We start from the raw sequence: 9,472 nt of genomic DNA, 5'->3' as shown, positions 1-9,472 counted from the left end.
TTGCCCATTTCTGCTCACCTTGCTCCATGTCTTTTGCCTTGCCATGCTAGCCTGCTACATCTCAACGTTGAACTTAATGTTAATAAAACTGTTAAACTTGTCACCATTGGTCCAGCATCTGAGTCCTGTTTTTGAGTCCTACTATGTAGACTTTAACAGTAGCACAGAGACATTTCCATAGTGACAGTGATTACCAAACATATGACCATTGTTTTGTTGTTGTTTTGAACTTAATGCAATATATACATCAGGAATTAAATTTACATTACTGTTATTATTAACTATATGTTTTTTATGGTACAGTGTTGTCTATAATTTCCATACACATTTTCAACAGTATATTTACGCCCTCTAACAGGCTTCACTGTTGATTGTGTGAGATGGCCAGACTTTAGTCTGTAGTGGCCATGGCTATCTTTAGAATATGCCTCCAGAAAATCGGGACCCAAAGATCACAGATGAATTCTGTGACGGTTAATTAGTGATAATTTGAAGTCTGCATGACTAACACATTACAAAATGAAATGGTAATGTGAATCCTACATTGTTTCTGTGGTTCTCTTTTGCCCTTACAGCTGATATTCTAACATGGTGTGCATACCAGAATGCTTGTCTTTGTAATGGAATTATGAATCAACTTGTGGGTGTAGGATGAGGTCCTATTAGATGTTTTTTGCCCCACAGTGAGTGAATTAAGCCTTGAGCCTATACTAGCGATAGACATGTACAGTCAACATGCAAAACAGAATTTTTTTTTTCTTTTTTAAACTCAGCTGAAGTCATTTTGACATGTTGCAACTGGAAAAAATATAAGCAATGAAGCTGTTTTAGGTTGAATTGCGTTCAGCTGCTGGTGTTGTGTATGTAGTTCAGTGTCACACCGTCAGGGCTTATTGGGACATACACTACCGTTCAAAAGTTTTGGGTCACTTAGAAATGTCCTTAATTTTGAAAGAAAATCTGTTTAATGAAGATAACATTAAATTAATCAGAAATACATTCTAGACATTGTTTATGTGGTAAATGACTACTTTAGCTGGAAACGGCGGATTTTTAATGAAATATCTACATAGGGGTTCAGAGACCCATTTCCCGCAACCATCACCCTTGTTACCTAATGGTGTTGAAAGGCTAATTGATGATTAGAAAACCCTTGTGCAATTATGTTAGCACATGAATGAAAGTGTGAAATTATCTGGGTGACCCCAAACTTTTGAATGGCAGTGTATGTATACAACAGTGCAAAATCCCTCTCAAGTTATCAATTTAAGGACTACAACCTATGTGTACAAACCTCAGATTTTTATTGAAGCTTTATTTGCATGAAAATAATCCTTTCCTACTTTAAAAGGCCTCAAATGTAACTCTCCACCAGATCTATGTGGTAGAGCTACTCATTGCACCTATAACTATCACGCATGTATTAAAGTTGTTTTTAAACATACATTGTTTTAACGTCATTACCTGTCCACATTATCAACGATAAATATGCACGTGACAGATTTTACATATTTCTGACAGCACTTGAAGGCATCACAGGGGAATGGAGTAGGAGGATGTGTGTAGGAGGAGCAGGAACACACCTCAGGAAACACTGCATGGACTGGACTCCACAGGTGCAGAAAGGAGGCGCCATTAAAACTGTTGTCAACCAGACCGGGCAGCAGGTAAATAAGTTCTGACTAAACTAAAACTTTCACATCGTGTGTAAAGATGTCCGTATGTTTTATACCGACGGTGTGTTTTACATGTTTAGTGTTGTAGAGAGACAGTGGTAACTCTCTTGGGCGGGCCAGCTCCTCTCTGTTGTTCAGAGGACAACACACCAGAGTCCATTCAAAATTCCGCTATTTTAAGTCCTCTTAATTTACCGGCCCAGGTACACACCTATTATGAAACGGCAAAGACTTTTGAGATAAACTGTTTCAATTCGGCCAAAGCATGTCAACGAAAATATCCGATATTAAGTCAAAAAATCCGACATTTCTAACCAGTTTGACAGTTGCTGTATCAGGAGACACATTCATTGCCCAATGGAACTGTAAAGCAGTCAAATCTTAGACACAATGATGCGTATAGAATGTATGCCTTGTTATACAAACTCCTGTTTTACTATCTCATGCTTTGGCATTTTCTAAAAGGAGACACAGAATAAAGCTGTATTCTTGGAGCTATGTACAGACATTGAGTTGATGAGAGTAAATCATGACCAAGCTGCATCATGCTAATTGGAGAAAAGCTGCAGATCAGACAGCTGAAATATGTGTGAACCAGGTCAGAAAAGTTAGTCCACCAGAAACCCTCTCTAAAAGCTCGATCAAGAGATGATGTACTTTCGGAAGACACCACAAGGTGGCAGGATAACCATGCATGAAGGATGGCTACCACCTGCGACTTGTATGTGTCCTGTTTGGACATTGGAAATGAGTTTGGTCTGTACTGAATCACTGCATATTGTACATGAGAGCAATCCTATTTCATGTGGAGGCTGTACTCCCAAGATATGAGGGTCATTGCAGGATTGAAGGACATTTTATGTCCCACCCATCAAGTTTCAAATAATCCATGTACAGAATACTAAAACATGCAATTGTTGTGTAAATATACTTGTCCTGAGACCAAATCTTAAAAAAAAAAAAAAATATATATATATATATATATATATGAGAAAAGGATGTTTTTAAATACCAAAGAAATCTGGAGTTCCCACTAAAATGCAAATTTTCTCCTGTCCCACCCCCCGATGACCAAATTGTATCAAAAAAAAAAAAAAAAAAACAGTAAAAATTACATTTAAATCTCTTTTTTTTGGTATATTTTTTTTCGCTGTCTCTTGTAATTGTGAGAATTTTTTTAAAAAATCAACTTAATATTCAAATTATTATTATGCATGGTACATGTGTCCCACAACATACATACAACCCTGTTAGCATAACCTTTTTAGCTGGTAGCAGAAGAAAACAGTGAATCACATGATACACAGGAATTAACATCATTAAACAGTTTTCCAAAAGAATGGGTAGAGCAAAGCTGTATCTTCTATGTTTCATATTTTCATAACATTGTCATCCTTGATTGAATGTCTCACTCTACCTGTTATACATATTATCCGGATAAGACAAATTCTTTTTACTTTTTTCTTTACTTTTTTCCATCAGTAAGTTTGTCCTCTTGGTCAGCAGTAACAGCTAGCTAAATATCTAGCTTCAACATTAGCATGGATTAGCAACCCTGGTACTGTGGTTAGAGTAGGGTTAGCAAACAACAAATAAAGCATGGAATAAAAATGGTACCATTGATATGTAAGCTGAGCTAATCAAGCCTTTGATAGTTTATTACCTATTATTGATGAATATTTAGCAGAAAATTTTAAAAGAGAAGGTTAATTTTTCAAAACTTTTGAAGCCCAAATGTCCTCCAATTCTGGAATGACCCATGTAGTAAAGTTAGAGAAAAGAAACAACAAGGCCACATAACAGCTCTCCTTAGGCCTTTATTAATATGAATTTATGAAAACGCTGATGTTCATCTGTTACCTTGTTTGGGTGTAAATTGAAAATTTTAAAATCAAGGGTAACTGACATAAATATACACACCTAGATCATCAAACACCAAAACTATGGTTTGTTTTGGCACTCTACTGTTCTCTACTTATTTAATCCGTCATTTGCTGATTTGAATACTATTTTCCCACTGGTTTAAAACTGTTTTTTTCTTTGGCAAATTCGGATATTGCATTGGCACTAGTTTATGAGAAAAATCAAGCTATACCTGTTTCTACAAACAAGACATAACTGAAAATTCAGTGACGAAGGATATGATGTTCCCCCACTTGCAATCCGAGATTCCCCTCCGTCCTCTGGTGGGTTGACAAGATATCAACACTCAAGTCACATTCAGGCAGGGAAAAAAATAAACATCCACCCAACATAGTGGTTTTAAGCTGTGGGTGGTAAAAAGGTTTTTCCTCCAAATTGAGGGATTATTTTCTTTAAAGCCTCTATGAAGCTTCTACAATGACATTAATGCACTTTATTCTGTATACAGTGTCAGATACATGTTTTTTCGCTTTATGTGACCAGTTCATGACATCATAGTTACAGCATAGTCTCAGTTATTGTACATCATGCTTGGAGCCCTCAGTGTTATTTTCCCACCTCTAAATGTATCCAGCTTTGGAGCATTGTATGTTGCACACCTTGCTGACAATAAGAGGGTAGATCACACTAACACGAGATGCAGGGTTTTTTTTAAAGTTTTTTTTTTTTTTTTTTTAAAGCTTTTTGTTGGCTTTATTAGACAGGTATAGTTGAGAGGCAGACAGGAAATAAGGCAGAAGAGCAGGGCAGGGCAGGGCAGTAATGGGCAGGGCAGTAATGGGCAGGGCAGTAATGGGCCATAAGCTGGAATCAAACCCAGGCTGCTGCATCTGGAACTACAGCCTCTTTTCATGGGTCGCCCGCTCAACCAGTTGAGCATGAGATGCAGGTATTGAGTGATAGTACAACAAAATGTATTTTCAGTTTTGGCTGTTACTAGAGATATGGGATGGGAACCTCCAAACATCAGACATAAATGCCAAATGCTCCGCCTTTAGAATAGATTGGTGAAGATGTCCGATCAGATAATGATAAAAAAGATAATTAATTGGGACACCTTCAATGGTCACCCCTGGGCTAATGAGCTAAGATATTAATTTCATTTGAACAACTCATAATTTTTTTTCATAATAGGTCATTCCTGTGATATTCAGGAGATGAGGAGTAATATGTTTTTTAGATTTAGAGAAAAATTTTCTGTTGATGTTTGGTATAAACCAAAATTATGAACTTATTGTCTTAATAAGGACAGATACAGTGATTAAGTTGATGCTACATGTGTTTTTAAAAACAACAAAAACAAACTATCAACTCCTGTGTACATTACATCAAGGCTGGCAAAATGGATGTAAAAGTATTAAGATCTAAATGTAAAACAGTTATCATAAGTTGTCGTAGTTAGGAGTAGGGCTGGGTATCGATTTGAATTTCCCAAAACGATTCGATTCGATTCACAAGGGCCCGATTCGATTCGATTCACGATTCTCGATTCGATTTGCGATTCACGATTTTCGATTCAATATTCTCTATTCAATTCACTTTTGATTTATTTTTTTCAGTTAAGGATATCACACAGTACCAATTTTACTTGGATATGGAAGACATTCAATGCTGCAAACAGTAGAAACTACAGCTTTATCTGGTGCATTAGTAAAAATATGAATATTTACATTAAGAATTGAACCTAATGCAGTTATATTAATCATGTTTTACTTAACATGACCAGAGCAGAACAAAAATGCAATAACTTCATTCAAACGACAGGGCTGGCTGTGTGAATAAAGTGGCAACAGACACACTGTAAACTTAAGACATTCACATTCCTTTGACTCTTACAAAGGTTTTGTGCTAATGTTTTAGTGGCTTCAAAACAAATCTAACTATCATAAGAGACACAACCATAAAAGTAAATAAATAATTGTAAATAAAACCAACCAGAAAATAAAACTATTCTGAATTATCTTATAGTGCAATAAATCAGTTCTTTGGTAAATATAAGAAAATATCTTTAAATTCCTGTGAACAGTAAACTCTAAGAAAAAAGCAAGATGCAGAAAAAGCCTTTAAGCCTTTAACAAAATGCTAAGTAAAATTCTATTTTGTTTTTGAAGCATTTTCATCCAGAACTCTGAACTCTCCCTTGTGTCTTATTTTGGTCACTGCATTTACAGAATCAAAAAACATTGTGCAAAAAACACTTGAAAAGGGCATTACAAAATGGCAATAGAGTAATCATATTTTTGGAACATAAAACCTTGTAAACCTTGGGACCTGAAACTCAAACTGTCCATGAAACTTGACATATGTGTGTTTTCTCACTCAAATGTCAACTTGTAAATTTTTCTGCAAGAACAGAAGCTGATCTACATGTTGCGAAGTGAGGCAGCTCCTTTTTGCTGTAACAATATCGCCAGCAGCTGAGAACACTCTTTCGGATGGGACACTGGTCCCAGGTACACATAGGTACCGCTTTGCTTGACGAGCCAAGAGGGGAAACGCCCCAGCATGCACCTTCCACCAGTGCAATGGATTTTCAGAAAGTGGAATGTGTGTTTCTTCCCTGTATCTATTCACTTCTTCCTGTGCCTTGTCAGCGAGAGTTTTGAGTGATGCAGCGTCATTTTGCTTGTAAACTGATCCAAGAAGAAACATCAGTGCAGAAGATTTTTTCTGCTTCTTTTGTGGGCAAGGCTCCTCCTCAACAGGCTCAAGAGAACTGTCACTCTGCTGTACAGGAGCGGTTTCCTCAGCTGTATCGACAGCAGATTTTTCCTGTTCAAAGATAAAACATCCAGGAATTAACTTGATTGTAAAATCCATTAGGCACTCACTGTGGAAGTCAACTGCTAAAAATTATTGCCAGTACAAAAAAATAGGCTTTTTAATCTAAAATAAAATACTGCTGTGTACAAGAGCTGTCAGTACTCAGGTGTAATCAGTTATGTATACTTCTGTACTTGTCATGTAACTTACATTCGATGCCTCTGCCTCCACTTGCTCCCCAACAGCAGCTTCAGCCTTCAGCCTGTTGAATGTGTGGTCTCGAGCAACATCGGACAAGAAAGGGAGGGCCTTGAAGCGAGGATCTAATGCTGATGATAAATACAGCTTGTCCTTCAGGGCTGCATATCTTAAAGAGATCACACATATTTAAATTACATTCATAATGGCATGGATATTGTTAATATATTAATGTATAATTACATTACATACATACATACACAGAAAGAAAGACACCTAGGCATACCTTGAATTTAAGTTGTCATATGCAGCAGTCTTGAGTTCTTTTATCACTGTGGAGTCACTGGGGGTGCAGGTCATCTGGTCCAGGAGCTGTGCATGCAGAGGTGCAATAACTGATAGAGTTGGCGACTTTTCCTCAGACATGACCAGTGTGGCTGCTTTCAGTGGCTGCAGAGCTTTCACCACATCTTCAGCAACTGTTACGTCAGCCTCCGTCAGGGTGCAGAGATCTTTTTCGTTCCTGCGTACTTCAGGTGACAGCAGAGCTGCTGAGACGGCTGGTTGCTGCTCCAGAAAACGGTCCAGCATTTCCAACGAGCTGTTCCAGCGAGTGACCACGTCAATCACCAGCTTATGTAGCGGCAGGCCCAGTAACGTTTGCTTCTCTTTAAGCTTGTGGCTTGCTGTAGTGCTACGATGAAAAAAAGATGCGATGCGCCGAACTCTACCGAGCAGGCGCGCCACAGCTGGGATTTTGAGCGCTGCTTGTGAAGCTAAATTAAGTATGTGTGCGAAACAGCCAACGTGCAACAGGTCCATCATTTCCACCGCACGGACAATATTCGCAGCATTGTCCGTTACGATGACTGGTTCTTTGTTTGTCAGCTCCCATTCTCTAATTGCTTCACACAAAATGTCACGTAAATTACTCGCGATGTGGCTGGTTTCAACTGATCTAGTCTGTAGGACGTGCCACATTAGATTCCAGTCATTGTCGATGTAGTGAGCAGTAATGGTTAAGTATGATTCCGTTGCTCTGGATGTCCAACAGTCACAGGTAAGGGCGACTCTCTCTGCTGATGTAAGTGATGTTGCAATGTCATTTTTCACATCTGCATACATGTTTGGAATTGTAACTTCACTGAACTGTTTGCGTGTGGGTATGACGTAGCGTGGCTCCAGTGTCTTCATAAGGCAGCGGAAACCGTCGTTTTCGACTACGCAGTATGGTTGAATGCTCTTGCAGATGTATGTAGCGACAGCCTTTGTTATTTTCTGGGCTCGTGGAGAGTTTGCTGGTAACTTAACTTCAAATGCCTTGTCGAGCTGCATTTGTTTCTGGGCCGTCTGAGTTTCTGGGTGGTGCCTTGTTAAATGGTTTCGAAGATTCGTTGTGTTTCTGCAATACTTCACCTCCACGCTGCAAATCTTGCATACGGCTTTGCTCTTTTCCAGTTCTTTGCCGTCTTTGTGGTTTTTAAATCCAAAATATTTCCAGACATCTGCCTTCAAGTTTTTTGTTGGTGCCTTCAGTGCCTCCGCCATGATGTTTTGTGCCGCTACGGACGCTACTCGCGCGCGAGATCTCGTGTCACATGACACTATGGGGGAAAAAGACGTATTAAATAGATCGATTCAAGGGTTTTATGAATCGATATGGGGCTGTTAAAAGGAGAATCGATTCAAAATCGATTAATCGATTTTTTAAACCCAGCCCTAGTTAGGAGGAAACAGGAGTAATATCCGCTGGCTGACGGGCCAACAGGCACCGATTCTCGTGTCTGGTACATGAACCAAAGCTCCCAAGCAGTCTGTTCAGTATTCTGTTCAGCACAACAAGTGTCAAGGGTGGTGAGTCTGTACAAGAGCTGGTGCCAGCATCGGCCAAGTCCAGTCCAACATAGAGGTTTTTGCTTGTAATACTGAACGATCTCAGCATGAGCACAATCAGCTATAGTAAGGCCTGAGGGGAAAACATATATCAGCCACCTGCACTGCTTAAAGCTAAATTGTCTCACAGTACACATGGGAGTTTTTAGCAGTGTTTAAGGAGTTTTTACCACAATATAAGGCTGTAATACTTTACAATAGAAGTAAGTACAATGATTGCATTACTTGTAGGCTGAATACCAGCAAAATTTAAAACTGTTAAAATATACGATATCAAAAGCTACATGTCCCACAGTAGGACGTCATTGCAACAAAAGTGAGTACACGGCAGTGTGTTTTTTTTGATGGTTATCATGCTGGAATATTCCTCTTCTGCCAAGCCTCTGCAGACTGGGAGTCATCTTTTCAGCCAGTATTGTGGTATATCATCAGGTGTTCATGATGCCATCTATGAATATCATCTCCCAACACTGTTGTACTTACCCCTTATCATCACACTCCCACCTCTGTGCTTCACTGTTGGGACTATGCATTCACTGTGGTAGTACTGGCCAGTTTTACACCAAACATGTTCAAACGCATATGAGCTGAACAAATTTATTTTGGTTTCTTCAAACTGAAGAATGTGCTCCCAATATTCGTCAGGTTTTTTCATGTTTTACTTTTTTTTTTTTTTTAAGCATGATTTCATCATGGAGCTAAGGGCTAAACAGCAAGCAAAAATATTTTTCTTGGCTGACATTATGCACTGTCCTTAACACTGGTTGTAGTGTCCTGTGAACTGTGATTTACACTTGTGTCCCCCCCACCTCTCTATCTCTATCCCTCTACCTCCACCTCTAACCCTGTAACCCTCTACCTCAACCCCTCTATCCCTCTACCTCTAATCCTCTACCTCTGTCTCTCTACCTCTTCTGTCCCATTCAACCTGCCCGGCCAGCAGGCAGATGGGTCCCCCCCATAGAGCCGGGTTCTGCTCGAGGTTTTTTTTTTTCCTGTTAAAAGGGTGTTTTCCTTGC

At 39.0% G+C, this 9,472-nt stretch overlaps 1 protein-coding gene across 2 annotated transcripts in view; it reads left to right on the top strand.

The window, feature by feature from the left end:
• The first annotated feature begins 1,551 nt into the window (after nt 1-1,551).
• Nucleotides 1,552-9,472, top strand: part of LOC111564655 (sterile alpha motif domain-containing protein 12-like) — a 30,720-nt gene continuing 22,799 nt past the window's right edge. For both annotated transcript variants that reach the window (XR_002745798.3, XM_055016061.1), the window contains exon 1: nt 1,552-1,667. The gene's annotated coding sequence lies outside the window, so the exon portion shown is untranslated. The remainder of the gene's footprint in view (nt 1,668-9,472) is intronic.

This window comes from Amphiprion ocellaris, chromosome 12 (assembly GCF_022539595.1).
Source record: "Amphiprion ocellaris isolate individual 3 ecotype Okinawa chromosome 12, ASM2253959v1, whole genome shotgun sequence".
Taxonomy (NCBI): domain Eukaryota; kingdom Metazoa; phylum Chordata; class Actinopteri; family Pomacentridae; genus Amphiprion; species Amphiprion ocellaris.
Note: the sequence above shows the minus strand (reverse complement) of the source record. Positions and strands in the feature narration are given on the sequence as shown.